The sequence below is a fragment of the Durio zibethinus genome, chromosome 25 (genome assembly GCF_047325235.1).
Source record: "Durio zibethinus cultivar Kanyao isolate XHJ-2024 chromosome 25, ASM4732523v1, whole genome shotgun sequence".
Lineage (NCBI taxonomy): Eukaryota > Viridiplantae > Streptophyta > Magnoliopsida > Malvales > Malvaceae > Durio > Durio zibethinus.
The window spans coordinates 228,517-244,578 of record NC_143186.1 but is presented as its reverse complement, the minus strand read 5'-3'; the positions used below and the strand labels follow the sequence as shown (position 1 = coordinate 244,578).

At 27.7% G+C, this 16,062-nt stretch overlaps 1 long non-coding RNA gene across 2 annotated transcripts in view; it reads right to left on the bottom strand.

Moving 5' to 3' along the window:
* Positions 1–5,078: 5,078 nt before the first annotated feature.
* The window catches only part of LOC111276103 (uncharacterized), a 44,350-nt gene continuing 33,366 nt past the window's right edge, over positions 5,079–16,062 (bottom strand). The window contains exons 4-5 of one of the 2 annotated variants that reach the window (XR_016333752.1): positions 6,705–6,825; positions 5,079–5,658 (exon numbers count right to left, since the gene is read on the bottom strand). This is a non-coding gene — a long non-coding RNA (uncharacterized LOC111276103). The remainder of the gene's footprint in view (positions 5,659–6,704; positions 6,826–16,062) is intronic. The other variant, XR_016333751.1, reaches the window with a different exon arrangement.

The window sequence follows — 16,062 nt, the reverse complement described above, 5'->3', positions numbered from 1 at the left end:
CGAAACATCTTTAGGTTTATTTTCATAATTTGACTTTCTCAAAGTTGAATTTTTGTGAAAACTTCTAGATCATAATTGAATTTTTTTAATGATTTTTGATGCATTGAAAACCTAGACCACACCTTGGAAGGTACGAATTACAAAATTACCCTTTAGAAGTATTTTCGTAATTTGACCTTTCCAAGGTCAAAATTTTGTAAAAATTTCTAGATATTAATTTCATAATATTTCATGATTTTTTTGTTTTAAAATCCCAAAAATGAGCACGTGAACAATGATTTTCAAGAAAATGGCTTAAAGATAAAAAACTTTGAATTAAGGGTAAAATGGTCTTTTTATTTGGTGAAAGGGCTATAAAAATCCAACCTTTGCAGTGAACAATATGGACCATTAGATCTCATAATGAATCTTGATCCAATGGATAAAGATTGCTAATTGGATTAAAAGCATGAGAGGAATTTTAGCCTTTGGATGAGATTTGATTTTTCTTTCCATATTCAATCTTTCAAAGGTATTTTGGTGGCTTTCTTCTTAACATAGAGAGGATGTTTGGCTGCATGAAACCAAGGAACAAAGTGAAAAGTAGGGAAGAAAAGGAAGGAAAAAACATGTGGAATAAAAAAGAGAAAAAAATTTTGTTGCATTTTGGCTTGAAGGTATTCATCTCCATATTCGTTCTTTGCCCTTTCTAGCACATATATTCATTTTTCAGTTCATTGTTCATCATATTTCATTCATCTCTTGTTTGATTTTTTTAAATGGTTTTAGGTTACTTTTCTTACACAAAGCTTGAATCAATTTTCATCCAACTAATTCATAGTTGGTTTGAAGTTGAAATTCAAGCAAAAAAAAAAAAAAAAACAAAATCCACAATTGAGAAAACCAAGTAGGAGGTTTGGCCATGGTGTCTTGCTTGTTGGCTGAACCTCTTTTTGGCTTCTTTGATGTTTTATTTGCATCTTAATTTGCTTGTGATGTTCAAATTATTAGTTAGCTTAAATCTTGTATAGATTTTATTTGGTGAATGAAATACGTTGATGGTTGGTTCATGTGTGAGTTTCACATATTTTCTTTAGTTTTCTTAGTTTACTTCATGTTTGATAAATGTTTCTTGGTGATCCAAATGCTTCGTATGATGGTATGAGTAAATGATGCTTGTTTGGATGAAAATAGAATGAAAATATGCTTAAAGAAACTTCATGAGAGGTTCAACCCTTATGTTCTCTCATTGGCTGGTTTTATGATCATTCCTTGTTTGATTTATGGATGATAGATGATGTTTTAGTTATAAGTTCAAGTCTCAATATGGTTAGATTATATTTCAAAATGAATAATTTGTTGTTGTTTGGTTGATACTATGGTTCATGGGGTTTTCATCAAGTTATATTAGTTCATTTGGTGTTTGATGAACTTGTTGCAATGATTTTCAAATGAATTATGCTTGTATGGATGAAATAGAATGAAGAAAATACTTGAAGAATATGTTGAGAAGGTTTGGCCAAGGGGAATTTGTGTTTGCATGCTTCATGCTTTGTTGATTATTTGCTCTTTGATTCATGCTTTGTATTATGTTTTTATGATGTTTAACAAGCTCCTCACATGTTTGAACAAAAGTTTTATTGAGAAAATGCTGTTTGAAGGTTGTTTTTGGTGAATTTCTTATATTGTTTGGTTGTGTTTAATGATGAACAATAGCATGACATTCAAACAAAAATTCAAAGTTTTTCATGGTTAATCCACTTTAGTCTTGAATTTTCATGAATTAGATGTTTATGACATTAAATTTGAAAATACCTTAGCTTGCAATTATATTTTTAGGTCATGCATTTGGCACATGTTTGCATTAATAGCATTTTTATAATTTGCATTCATTATGTGTCCATTTTCATAAAAACCAAAAAAAAGTTAAAACCCCAAAAGAAGGGGTTGAAACCCTAAACTTGAGACTCCAAAACCCTAAATTCCTATGAAACCTTAAATCCAAAATCCCAAATCCAAACCTTAAAACCTAAATCCAAACCCTAAGCCTAAATCCTAAACCTACGCCTTAACCCCAAACCAAAACTGTAAACCTAAATCCTAATCCTAAACCTGAAACCTATTCCTAACCCTAAACCCTAAAACCTAGCCCTAAATCCTAAATCCTTAAACCTTAACCTAGACCTTACACCAAATCAAAAAGTTAAAACCAATCACGCATTTGCATTTCATTTTATCTTGTCATCACATGTATTATATTGTCATACATATTTTATTGTCATGCATTTATCATATTTTATTTTGTTCATGCATCTCATGCATTGTTTTTTTTTTAAATTATTTTTTTAAAATATTTTAAACTAAGATAATATCTTAAGTAAATATAGTTATCAGGATCTTACCTAACTATAAGGGGACTCTCGGTGATTATTATTTATGAGAGTTGTTATATTGATTTTGTGGAGCAATTTGAAAACATTTAAATTAGGAATATTTTTGAAGCCCTACCTAATTATAGGAAAGTAAAAAAAGTACTTCAATATTTAAAGTGTTTTCATCTTGATTTAAAAATTTTTTAAAAATTTTGTTCTAAAATTTTATTTGTTTTTGTTTCAATAAATAAAAAGAGAAAAGAGAAAAAAAAAGAGAAAAGGAAAAAGGAATTAATTTTAAACATAAAGTAAAATAGGACCATTTTAATCAAAATTAAAAGATAATATACAATCAATCTTTTTGGATGTGTAACCAACTCTTAGATTCAAATTTGATTTTACAGACCACAAATTTGTTCTTTTCTAAAACTTTTAAATTTGTTTTAAAATGTTTTATTAAAATGACAAAAAGTTTTGGGTGATCAATCACACTTTAAAAAAAAAAAGGTGGTGACTCTTTTGATTTTGTTTTTCTCAAAAATATTTTTAATCCTTGTTTTTCCAAAATTTCCTCATTTATCCAGCTTTTGGGTTATCCCGCCCCCAGCTCTTGAGATGTCGCAACAATCATTAAGGTCACTCTCATATTTTTGAATTAGTTTGATCATCTTTCAAGGTAAAATCCTATATTTCATTTAGCTGAGGAGATGACTTAGGCCATCTTTGGATTAATTGAGCTTTTTAAGTTGACCCTTATATATATATTTGTAGTCACCCTATTTGAGCATTTCAATTATCCTTTGTCTGTTTACGCACATAATAATACACATAACTTGTGTTCTCATATTTCCTATCATTTATCTTTACCTTATGTGCCGGTGGACGATATATGACATGGTTGAGAGCTATGTACATTTGGGAGGAAGGTGGAGTTTAGAGAAAGAAAGAAAAATGTAAAAATAATAAAGAAAATAAAATGATTAAAAAATGTAAAAAATGTGTGAAAAATATTAATAAAAAAAAGGTGTGCAAAAATAAAGGAGAAAAATTCAAGTTTAAGGATACTATTGTTCTTGAAAAGCTCTCATTCATAGAAAAACAAATTGATCCTTGCCTTAGCAATGTATGATTAAGGTAACTGAGCCTAAATTGTCTTTCATCCCACCTTCACCGTAGCCTAACATTACAAGCTTAGTAAGACCTAACGTTATTTATTTGTGCGCATGTCTATATTAGTGGAAATAGATATGAAAGGTAAACCTATTAAATATGTTTATTCTTTGATGATTTTTTGTTTGATTTCCTGGTTACATAATCAATCTCAAGTGAAGAAATATGATAAAAATTGCACACATAATTGGACATCAATTAGTAGAAGCTTACTCTTGAATGAGCATTGTATTAGCCAATGTTATGGTTTTTTTTTTAAGCTATAATCACTATGCAATCTTTATGAAACTCATTGTAGATTGATTTTAGGAAGTTGAATTTGACTTTAGCATATTTTATTTTGCTTAAGGACAAGCAAAAGTTTAAGTTTCGGGGTGTGATAATTTTATTTTTTTATAGTTATCACAAAACTTATTTGATTAATTTTGTGATTAACTTGTTTGGGTTTTGCTTGAATCCTAGCAATTTAATTCAAATAACCACCTAATTTTATTTAATAATCTCTTTTTGCAGGTAAATTAGAAGACTATAAAACAAGGTTAAATTTGGAAGCTAGTTACCTTGTATGACAAAGAGGTGCCATGGTTTGCTTACATGAATTTTGGTCCCTATTAGTCCCCATAGGTTGTGATTTAAGTCACCCTTTTTATGGTCAAATCTGTATGGTCAGTGGCCATCCAATTCTACAAAATTTCTTGGTCCACAGTTTGCACAAAAAAAAGGCACTACAAGAAATTTGACATATAGTGATGCTTAAAAAAGTGTCGGTAAAACCTCAGAATCCATCAGTATAGCACCATAAACCCTATACCGACAATTAAAATATGTATTCTGATGAATTTTTAACCGTCAGTATATTCCTTACCAGTATAGATCCATACTGATGATTTTTAAGATGTTGGAATAGCTTACAAATATATACATACGGTTTAAGACTATCAATAAATATATATCTATTGGTATAGCATCTGTTGTGTGTTCCACCATTATACCTTTTATCGATGGTTAACACCCATTAGTACAGACTTGTATGTTTTAATTTTTCTTGCCTATACCGACGGTTAATGGTTGTTAGTATAAACTTGTAATTTTTTTTACCTATACTAATGCTTAAAGCTCGTTAGTATAGATTTGTATATTTTAATTTTCTCACCTATGCTGACAGCTAGTGCCCGTCAATATAGATTTATATGTTTTAATTTTTTTGACCTATACCGACAGTTAACACCTGTTAGTATAGACTTGTAATTTTTTTTACCTATACCGACGCTTACCATCCGTCAGTATAGACTTGTATTTTTTTAATTTTCATACCTATATCGATTGTTAGAAATTGTCAGTATAGACTTATATGTTTTAGTTTTTTTATTATATTTTGGTGACTATTAGTATCGCCTGAAATATTCCAATGATCAAGTGCGTTAGTGTAAATGTTAAGATGTTGGTAAATATTTTTAAAAGTTATATTTTCAATTATTAATATTAATTTATTTATAATTATAATATGATATGTTTTCATATAAACAAAAAAAAAAACATAATAAAGTAAAAGATATTTAATAACTTTAAAACTACAAGTAAATTATTTATAATTCACAACCTTAGTATAAGTGAAAAACTAAAGTAATTGTATGAAATATGATAAAACAAACATCGATAAAACAAACATAGATAAAGAGTTACACTACCTCATCCTAAAAAACATAATCATAAGTTTGCAACACTAGACACCTAAAGACCTTTTGGTCACCTTAAAACTTCAATAGAACTCTGAACAAGATAATTTTAAAAAATCTGTATAGGAACAAACAATTGCAAAACCACCCGAATAAGAAAAAACATACATGCGCCTAATACAAGCCCTTTCCAAAACCAAAATATTTTAATTCATACAAAATATCATAGGTCTTGAAAAAGTCAACAAGTGTAGCTATATCATATAACTAACAAGCTCAATAAACTTAACTCACTAACAGTATTCAATATATCAATATAGCATCACAAAGCACAACAGCTTTATTTCAATAGTGCATAACATCTAAAATAAAACCAAATCCCCTTACAAACATAATGCTCTGAGTAAATAAACAACTTCCTAAAATAAATGATCCCATCATAGATTTCTACAAAGAAGCATCTGCATAGCATAAAAAAATCCAATTAGAATTCTTGTAAATTATCTTATATATAGAAGGCAAAAAGGTAATCATCCATTCATATACTAGTAGAAATAATTTTATAAACATCTTATTCATTCATATATATAGAACTATCATTAAACAATTTTATAAACCTATACTTACATACTAGCAATTTTAGAAACAATTTTATAAACAATATATATACCAGCAAAAATAATTTTATAAACATCCTATTCATTAGTGTAATGCATGAACGAACAAGAAATAACCTAATTTGCATGTTTAATCTCCTCATTCTTTTAGTTTAATTCCAAATAATAACTTAATGAAACCAACCTAAGAGTATTTTAGTCAACAAAACTATCATTAAACAAATATTTTCACTATAACATTCAAGTCTACAACTACAAAGCATACTTATATCATAAGGAAGCCTTTTCAAAGTAAAAAAAAAAGGCAAGAAAGTCTTCTCAAGGGAAAAAAAGCAGGCTTTAAATCATAGTGTAATTTAATGATTAAGGCAAAGACAATGGGTAATGTTTCAATATCACAATTACATGATTCAAAACCTAGATTCGAAATTAATTTTGGCATTCTATCTAAGAACAAGTATCAAGCAAAGCATTTTCAAATATATATCATGTAATGACGAGTTTACCATTTTCATTTTCATTAGGTTGATGACTTGAATTTAAAGAACGATAGTTTTCACGTGTGATTTCTAGAGCACTACTAGCATCAGGAACCTAAAATTAATTCAAAGGAAATTTCAATAAAGTTCAAGATTCATGAGCAAGATGACAATTTACATATATATAAACTAAAATAGATGTTATATATACCTTTCTATTCACCATGTGAGTAACAGTATTCAAGATATCAATATTCTCATTAGGAAATTGTCTTTTAAATATTGATAAGATAGTACTTAAAGTTTCTTTCAAGTCTTTAATTTCAACCTTCAACTCTTGTACCTTTTCCTTATGCTAAACCAATTCAGAAGATGAAAGACCATATTATTTAGATGAAGTAAATACTATACCCATGCAACAAACACGTGCTTTTATCTCCAATCCTTTAACTTTTGAATAAACATCATCTTTCCATTAACTCTTTTTAGAATTCAGAGTGCTAGTTTCGCTCAAACCTTGTTCCATGTGTTCCTAAAATTGTAAACAAACATTTTAGTATAAAGAAGCTAAACATAAGTAAAAACAAGTAATAACTAAATTAAATACCACAATTTTAGCTGCCTTGTCATTCACAACACTTTTAACTTTATGTGTACAATAAAGAATATACACCTCAGCACATGATGGTGGAATTTCATTAGTTTCTTCTTTCTAAAAAGGTACAACATTAATTATTGTGATGACAAAATCACACATATAAAAGGTAAACTTCATATTCATTAACTGAGTGCGACAAGAAAAATTGATATATGTACCAAGGTTTGAATGATCCTCGAGAATGATTTTATTCTTATGCAATGAGGCTCATCTAATTTTGAGTGATTTGTTTTGTTTGTCTCACTTAGTTCCTTTAAACAAATGAATAAGAAAAGATATATTATAATAACTTTATAATTATTATCATAGTGTTAAAACAAAGTAAATAGTATATCTTGTAAACATTTGCCTTTGTTTTATTAGTCAACCAATGTGTAGCAAGAAATAGGAATTGACTTTTGTCTACTTGAGAATCATCAACCTTTGTAGCCATTTCCTTCAGTGTCTTATGTTAATCATAAAATAGCTTCAATTTGTTCTTCCATTGCCTCCATTTAGTACCCATGTTTTTTAGTGCCTACAACCTAATTTTTTGAAATATTTCTTCATCAACGAGCTCATCAGAATCAAATTTGTGAAATTCATACTTTGACTACAATTTGAAAGAGGTAATTGGAAAGAAAATGTTAATATATATTATATGAATTGCTACTATTAACTAGGAGATTATTGAAGGCATTTGTGACTAAAAACATCTTCAATAATCCCCTAATAAAAAATTGAAGGGGATTATTAAAGGCCTTTTCTGCAAAAAAAACTCATTCAATAGTTTCTTTTAAAATTTTTCAAGGGATTATTGAAGCCATTTTTAGTCTAAAAATGCCTTCAATAATCCCCTCATAAAAAATTGGATAGGATTATTAAAGGCATTTTCTATAAAAAAAAAAAAAATCTTTCAATAATTCCCTTTAAAAATTTTCTAGGGATTGTTGGAGGTGTTTATGACTAAAAATGCCTTTAATAATCCCCTGATAAAAATTTGAAGGGATTATTGAAGGTGTTTTCTGTAAAAAATGCCTTCAATAATTTTTAAAAAATTTTTTTAGGGGATTATTGAAGGTATTTTTAATCTAAAAATAGCTTCAATAATCCTCTGATAGAAAATTAGAATAGTCTTTTAAAAGGCATTTTTTACAAAAAAAATACCTTTAATAATTTCTTTAAAAATTTTTAAGGGATTATTGAAGGCATTTTTTTGTCTAAAAACACCTTCAATAATCCCTTGATAAAAAATTCAACAGGATTATTGAAGGTATTTTTCATAAAAAATGCCTTCAATAATTTCTTTTAAAATTTTTTAGGGGATTATTGAAGGCGTTTGTGACTAAAAATGCCTTTAATAATCCTTTGATAAAAAATTAGAGTGGATTATTAAATGCGTTTTCTGTAAAAAATACCTTCAATAATTTTTTTAAAATTTTTTGAGGGATTATTAAAGGTGTTTGTGATTGAAAATGCCTTCAATAATCCCCTGATAAAAAATTAGAATGGATTATTGAAGGAATTTTTTGCAAAAAATGCCTTCAATAATCCCCTAATAAAAAATTAGAATGGATTATTGAAGACATTTTCTGCAAAAAAAGCTTTCAATAATTTTTTTTAAAAATTTTTAGAGGATTATTGAAGGCATTTTTTACTAAAAACACCTTCACTAATTTCATTTAAAAAATTGAAGGGAATTATTGAAGGTATTTTTAGTCAAAAATGCCTTCAATAATGTTAAATGTAATTTTTTAAAACTTCCTCCAACTCAAAACATTAAAAGTTAGTGGCATTTGTTTATTGAAAACACCTTTATTTGTCAGATTGATAGGCATTTGTCTTACAAACTCCACTAAATTGTCCCTACAATTAGTGTATCAAATCCCCAACTTCAACCTTCAACTTCATTAATCTATTATTTCTTTGTCCATACCAACTACAATTTACTTTCATTTTCCTTTTGCTTTTACTATTCGAGCTTTGTCTTTTGGAACCCTATTTTTACTATTCTTTCATTATTTATTCTAGCGTTGACTTCATTCTACTATTCTTTCAACTTTTGCAATTTTCATCCTAATTTTTGGTATAAAATTTTTCTCCAAAACCAATTTTCCTCAAAATGATATTCCTCAAATATCAGGTAGCTGAAAAAATTCTTGACAATAAGGAGTGAAAAATTTTCTTAATTTTACATTTGAGAATACAAGTGAAGATAATATGATATTATGACCATGTTTAAAGTGTGCTAATATTGAATGGCAAATGCATGAAGTTGTTTTTGAACATTTAATTTGTATTGGAATTATCTTGGGATATGTTAATTGGTATTTTCATAGAGAGTCTTTACCGTCAAGGTCTTTGCCTAGAGTTCCTTCAACATTAAGGGCTTTCCAGCACCAACATGATCCTATTTGACAAGATGATATTAAAGGCATGTTGCGAGATGCTTTTAACAATCATAACCAACATTTCCATCATTCATGTCCCCAAAATGATGGATTTTAATGAGTCAAATGTTGAAATGAATGAATTTAGTGAACATAGGATAGGTGTAGGTGACCAACAACCTAGTGAAGAAGCATCAAAGTTTTATAGGTTGCTTGAGGATATGAATGAAGAACTCTATGAGGGATCTAAGCATTCAAGGTTATCTTTCTATATGTATCTTTTTCACTTGAAATGCTTATGTAGATGGATGAGAAACTCTTTGATTTTATTATTGGATTTTATGAAAGAAATGTTTTCTTATGCAAAAATCCCTAAATCTTGTAAAGATTCAAAAAAGATTATTAAGGATTTGGGTCTTGGATATAAGAAAACTCATAGTTGTCCCAATGATTGCATGTTGTATTAAGGTGATAGAAAAAATCAAAAATCTTGTCATTTATGTGGTATTTCTTGTTGGATGGAAAAAAATCCTGATTAAAGGTTGAATGAGGATGATGATGAGGTCAATGTAAAAAAAAAGCCTATAAAGATTTTATGATTTTTTCCATTAATAACAAGACTTTAATGACTCTTCATGTCTTTCAAAACTGCAGATTCTATGAGGTGAAATCATGACAAGTGGACAGATGATGGATCATTGAAGCATCCTATAGATTTTTTGGCATAGAAATCATTTTATTATAGGTTTTTGGACTTTGCTTCTAATCCTCAAAATGCTATGCTTAGATGTTATCTGATGGATTCAACCTATTCAAAATAATGAGTACTTTTTATAATACTTGGTCAGTTATATTGATTTCGTACAATTTGTCCTCATGGATTGCCATGAAACAATAGTCATTTATCTTGTCTATGATAATTCTTAGGAAAAAAGGTATGGGTAATGATATAGACATCTACTTACAACCTCTTATTAAAAAGTTAAAGCAATTATGGGAAGGAGTTGAGACCTAGGATGCATCAAAAAAAGAAAACTTCAATATGTGTGCTGCTTTATTATAGACTATCAACAATTTTTTTTCTTATGCAAGTTTATTTGGTTAGAGCACAAAAGGTCATTATGCTTATCCATGTTGTGCTGCACAAACATATTTGAAGTGGTTAATAATGTAGGAAGTTCAATTATATGGGACTTCATCGATAGTTAAATGATAATCATCAATTTAGATTCAAAAACATCTCTTTAATAGAGTTGAAGAGATCGCATTTACCAAATAGTGGGTCTAATATCTTGTCAAAGTTAAAGATATCAATTTCACATTTGAAAAAATTACTCAATCAAGGAAAAGAGTGAGGGAGATCTTTGAAGGTATCTGGCCTCCTATTACTCAAGTTGGTGATAATGATACTTAAGTTGCTAATCTTGATGTTCAAAGTGATGAGGATGAAGATGAAGATAAAGAAGATGACCCCAATGAGTCTGAGTTATGGAAAAAAAGAAGTATATTTTTTAAGTTACCCTATTAGGAATATAATTTATTACATCATAACCTTGATGTGATGCATATAGAGAATGTTTGCAAAAATTTTATTGGGACAATTCTTAATGTGAATAAAAGATCAAAAGATGACTTAAAGAGTCAACTTGACCTAGTTGATATGGGGATTTGCCTTGACCTTCATCTAAAGTTGCTTTCTAATGGCAAATAGCGATTGCCTCCTACTTGTTTTGGGATTTCTAACGTTGAGAAAGATGTGTTTTGCAAGGTTGTGAAAAATGTGAAAGTTCTAGTGACTATGCATCAAATATATCAAGATGTGTGAATCAGAAAGAGCAAAAACTTTCTTCATTGAAGTCACATGATTATCACATTATGATACAAGACTTACTTCCCCTTACTTTACATCAATGTCAAAGCAAGTCACTTTAGTGGTAATTGAATTAAGCAACATATTTAAAGCTCTCTATGGGAAAGTTTTGAATGTGGAAGAGCTTGACAAACTTTAAGATCTAGTCATAATTACTTTATGCCATTTAGAGAAGATTTTCCCTCCAAACTTCTTCACTATTATGATGCATTTGGTTATCCACCTTTCATATGAAGCAAAAGTTGGTGGACAGGTTTATTATCGATTGATGTATCCTATCGAAAGGTATTATTTGTTAATAGCTTGATTAGGTTGTTAATGTTGATCATATCACTCTAGTTAAAAAGGTATATGACAAATGTTTTATGCCTTAGGTTTTTAGAGAGATTAAAGTCTTATTGTCGTAACAAACGCTGTCCAAAAGGTTCTATTGCTAAAAGATATTTAGTAGAAGAGTACATTTACCTAACACACTCATTAGTGCTTTTCACTTTAGTCCCTAAAGTAAATTAGTGCTTTTCACTTTCATCCCTAAAATAAAAATTGAATGTTTGAAATATACGTATAAAATAAGTCCATGTAGTGGTGTCCTAAAAAACATTACATTTATTAGTTGGTAGATTCCTAATGAATACTATGAAAAACATTATTGTCTAGTAAACCAAACCAAAAAAATATGATAATGTGAAATATGATGAATGATTTTACATTCTTTGTTAGAGTAAAAATATTTTTAGCTTTTCTTATTTTTTTCTTATTTTCCTCTCATCTTACTTTCTTTTTTAATAAAATATATATAAGATGAGATAAGTGCAATAGGATCATCTAACATGGTGTAGTTAATATCATCACAGTTTCACAGAAAAGATCCTGTAAAATTCTGTTTTCAAACCACTTCAATCCTAACTAAACTATAAAAATTATATCCACTCCAAAATACAAAACAATAAGAAAGCAAAACTCAATCATAATCCAAAAGATACCATAATTTAAAGTCCCAAAATGTCTACCTTGGAAGAAGAAAGAAAAAAAAAACTTGTACGAGAGGAAATCTTAAGTTTCTTAAAAACATAATTAAAATACTTTTCAGATTAATTTTCCTAATTTCACTTGCGTCCTGTTCAATTTTTTTTTCCTAAACTTGATCTCTATCTAATTATTTATATTGTTAGTAAAAGTAAACTAAAATTTAAAAGTCAAGAAAACAATAAATTAATTTGCACCTTCCTTCTATTGTGTCAAATACATCCCTCTCTAAACATACTCTCTCTCTTTAACATGCTTTTCCTAACTCTATTTACTGCTAAATTAATATATAAACTTTGAATCAGCTCTTGTCATTTAATTGTGTCATTAAAGATTGGTTCAAGATCATAAACCTTTATTAATCAATCTAGCCAAGATTTTTATGTTTTAATAAATTCACTTTAAAGCACCCAATAGTTAATCCAAATGTAGGTGTTTAGCAAATTTGGCATAGACTAGTATAAATACCTAATTTTATCTTGAATGATTAGATTTTGTTTGATTTTTATCTTGATTTGGACATACCTAATTTAATCGTGTTTGAACATTTTAATTGAACTTATCTTCTTGGGCTTGAATGAGCCTTTTTTTCTTTTAAATCAATTTTTGTTGGGTCATTTTATATATCAATGGAGTTAGTCTAATTTGTTCAAAGTTAAATCATTTGGATTTTGTTGTGCTAAATTGCAAAAATTAAAGTTATATGAATCAATTGTGTTTGAAACATAATGTCCAATTTTTAAAAGCCAAAACCCATGTTAAGCCCAAAAGTTCTTCTCTCAATTAAAGAATATAATAAATAAAAAAATAAAAAAATTAGAAACATAAAAATGAATAAAATGAAAATTGCTAAAAAAGAGAAAAATCCAAAAGAAACTAGAGTGCTTCTATTTGTACCCCTATTTTTATTCTACACACCCTGTTACCAATAACATCACAAGTTCAAACAACGAAAACTTATTTCTACTCTCTACACCCCAAACCCATAAAATTACAATTCTTTTACTATCATCTTCCCTTCATTTACACCAAAATCTGTAAAACCATTTCCTTTCCCCTCTCCTTCGATTCTCGCACAAATCAAAGTTTAAAATTGTCAATTTTCAGACTACAACAATAATTTCAACTCATTCATTCCAATATAAAAATAATTTATTTATGATGTTTGAAGATTGAATAAGTTTTATGGTTTGTACTCTATGTTTTTTCAATAAAATTGTGACCTACAAAAAATGGTTTTTCATATGCGTTTAGAAGTTTTTAAATATACAAATCCAGAAGCATTTAGAAGATTTCAAATATGTAAATTTAAAAACTTTTAAAAGCTTTTGGAGATGCAAATTTAAAAACTTTTAAAGATCTTTAAACTTTAAAAATTTAAATGTTTTCAGATATGCATTTTGAGAAAGTTTTAAAATTTTCTAAAAATACAAATCCTAGACTTTTACCCCAAGTATAGACTTTGGAATAATAATTTATGCTTTAAATTTGTTTAAGCGGCGCTGGCAATTCAAAAAGCAAGGTGATGCTCCAAGTGTTGAATGAAACAGCGAAAAATTAAAGAATTACGGTTTGGACTTTGAATTGGAATCTGAAACAATTATGAAGCAAGTAGGTGACAATTGAAAAAACACTTTGTTGTATGAGAAGCTGAACCATGGACAAAATAAATGAAAGAGACGATCCATTCAAGTTTAATAAAGGGTGGGAAAGAACAAATACAGCTCCACCAACTTGGCTTTTGTCTTGAATTTAATTGGCCAATAAAAATGAGTTGCAGTTGAAATGGCAAAGGGATTTTTAAATTTTTCTTTGAAGTTAAAAGAGTAAAAACTGAAAATTAGAGTCTTACACTATGTTTGGATTGAGGGAAGGGAAAGAAAGGAAAGGAAAATAAAGAAAAGTAATAAAAATAGAAAAACACTTTCTTTGTTTGAATAAATTTTTAATTTAACAGCATGTTTGGATTGAAGTAAGGGGAGAGAAAGGAGAGGAACGAAAAGAAAACAAAAGGAAATGGAGAATCTTTTCCCTTGTTTGTTTATGACATAAAAAAAAATAAAGAAAAGGAAGGTATTCTTAGCTTTTCTTGGTTTGCCTCAACTTCCTTCATCTTTTAATTACCTCAAATTGGAGGAAAAAAAAGGGAAAGGAAAAGGATAAAATTTTTAAAATATAAAATGACTATTATATCCTTATTAATTTCTCTAAATTAAAAGTGTATGATTTTGAACTCCAAAATTAGATTGAGAATATAAAACATCATTTACCAATAAATTTATTGTCTCTAATTTTTTCTCTTATTTTTAAAAATTCCATAAATTTCATTGAAAACTATTTTTATGAAGAAATAAAGGAAATTTGAAAACGTGGAATATGTTAACATAAAGATGTAAATGTAGTAAAAACAAAGATTATCAAAGGTTATAATTGAAAAAAAAATAATATAATAAATCATTTCCTTCCGTTTCCATTATTTAACCAAACAATAGTTGTTAGAATTCTTTTACTTTCTATTCTTTAATTAATTTTAGCTATCCAAACAAATGATACATATATCATTTCCTTTCTTTTAAATAACCTTCCTTTCCTTTACATTACCTTTTTTTCCTTTCTTTTACTAATGTTTATCCAAACAATACATAAAGGAAATGAAAGAGGTGGAAACTCAATATCCTTTGATTTCCTTTGTAATTTGGGAGAAAAGCTAAGGAAAAGAAAGTTGAAAAAATTTTATTTTTTATAAAAAGACTATTATATCCATATTTCTATTATAACATTAGATTTGATTGTATGACTGACACTTCCTATAAAAAAAATTTCTTTTTATGAGTATTTTATATAATGTCATAGTTTATAACTATTTTATAATTTTTCAAGTCTTAACAATAAAACAAGTCAAATTATTGTCAAAATAAATTAAAAAACTAAATTAAACACAAAATTAAGAGTAAATCAATAACTAGCGAATACATTTTACTATATTAAACATGTTCAATTTTGTTAAGAAGGATTTGCTTATATAAGTTAAGTAGTATAAAGATATATTTGTATATTTATGTTATTTTACAAAAAAAGTTATAATTGGAAATAAATATTATAATGAATTATTTCCTCTTCTTTTTACTATTTATCCAAATAATGGTTATTAGAATTCATTTCGTTTCATTTCCTTTATTTATATTGTAGACACCCATTTGTGTCCAAACCTAATTGGACTAATTTCCTTTCTATTTTTGTTATTATAGTATATATTATATGTTATTATGTTATATCATTATTAATGTCACTATTATTATTATTATTATTATTACTATATGATTATTATTATTTTATTGTATTTTCCTTTTTTTCTTTGGTATTTTTGTATATATTATAATATAGTATTATTAATGTCACTATTATTATTATTATTACTATTATTATTATTATTATTTTATTTTTATTTTTATTTTTATTTTTTCTTTTCTTTCTTTTCTTCTTTCCTTTTTGTTCCAATCTACATGTGAATAGGAAAGGGAATCAGGATCAAAATCCTTTGGTCAAAGTTCTATCAACACAAATACTGAATTTTTGGACCAAAAATCACGTTAGATAGAATGCAATCCCAGGATTCAAGCCTGGGATTGATTTTGTCCATTTCCTAAAATTAATCCTAAAATTGCTAATAAATTGGACTAGATTTATAGAAGACACACATAGAGAGAAAATTTTGAAGAAAAAAAGTTTGGAAAAATTTTGGGTAATAGTGATATTTTGGAAGTTGTGGGATTTCGGGTTCAATCTGGAGTTTTTAGGTTCAATTTTAGGTTATTGGGGTTGGAATTAGGATTCTAGGTGGTTTTG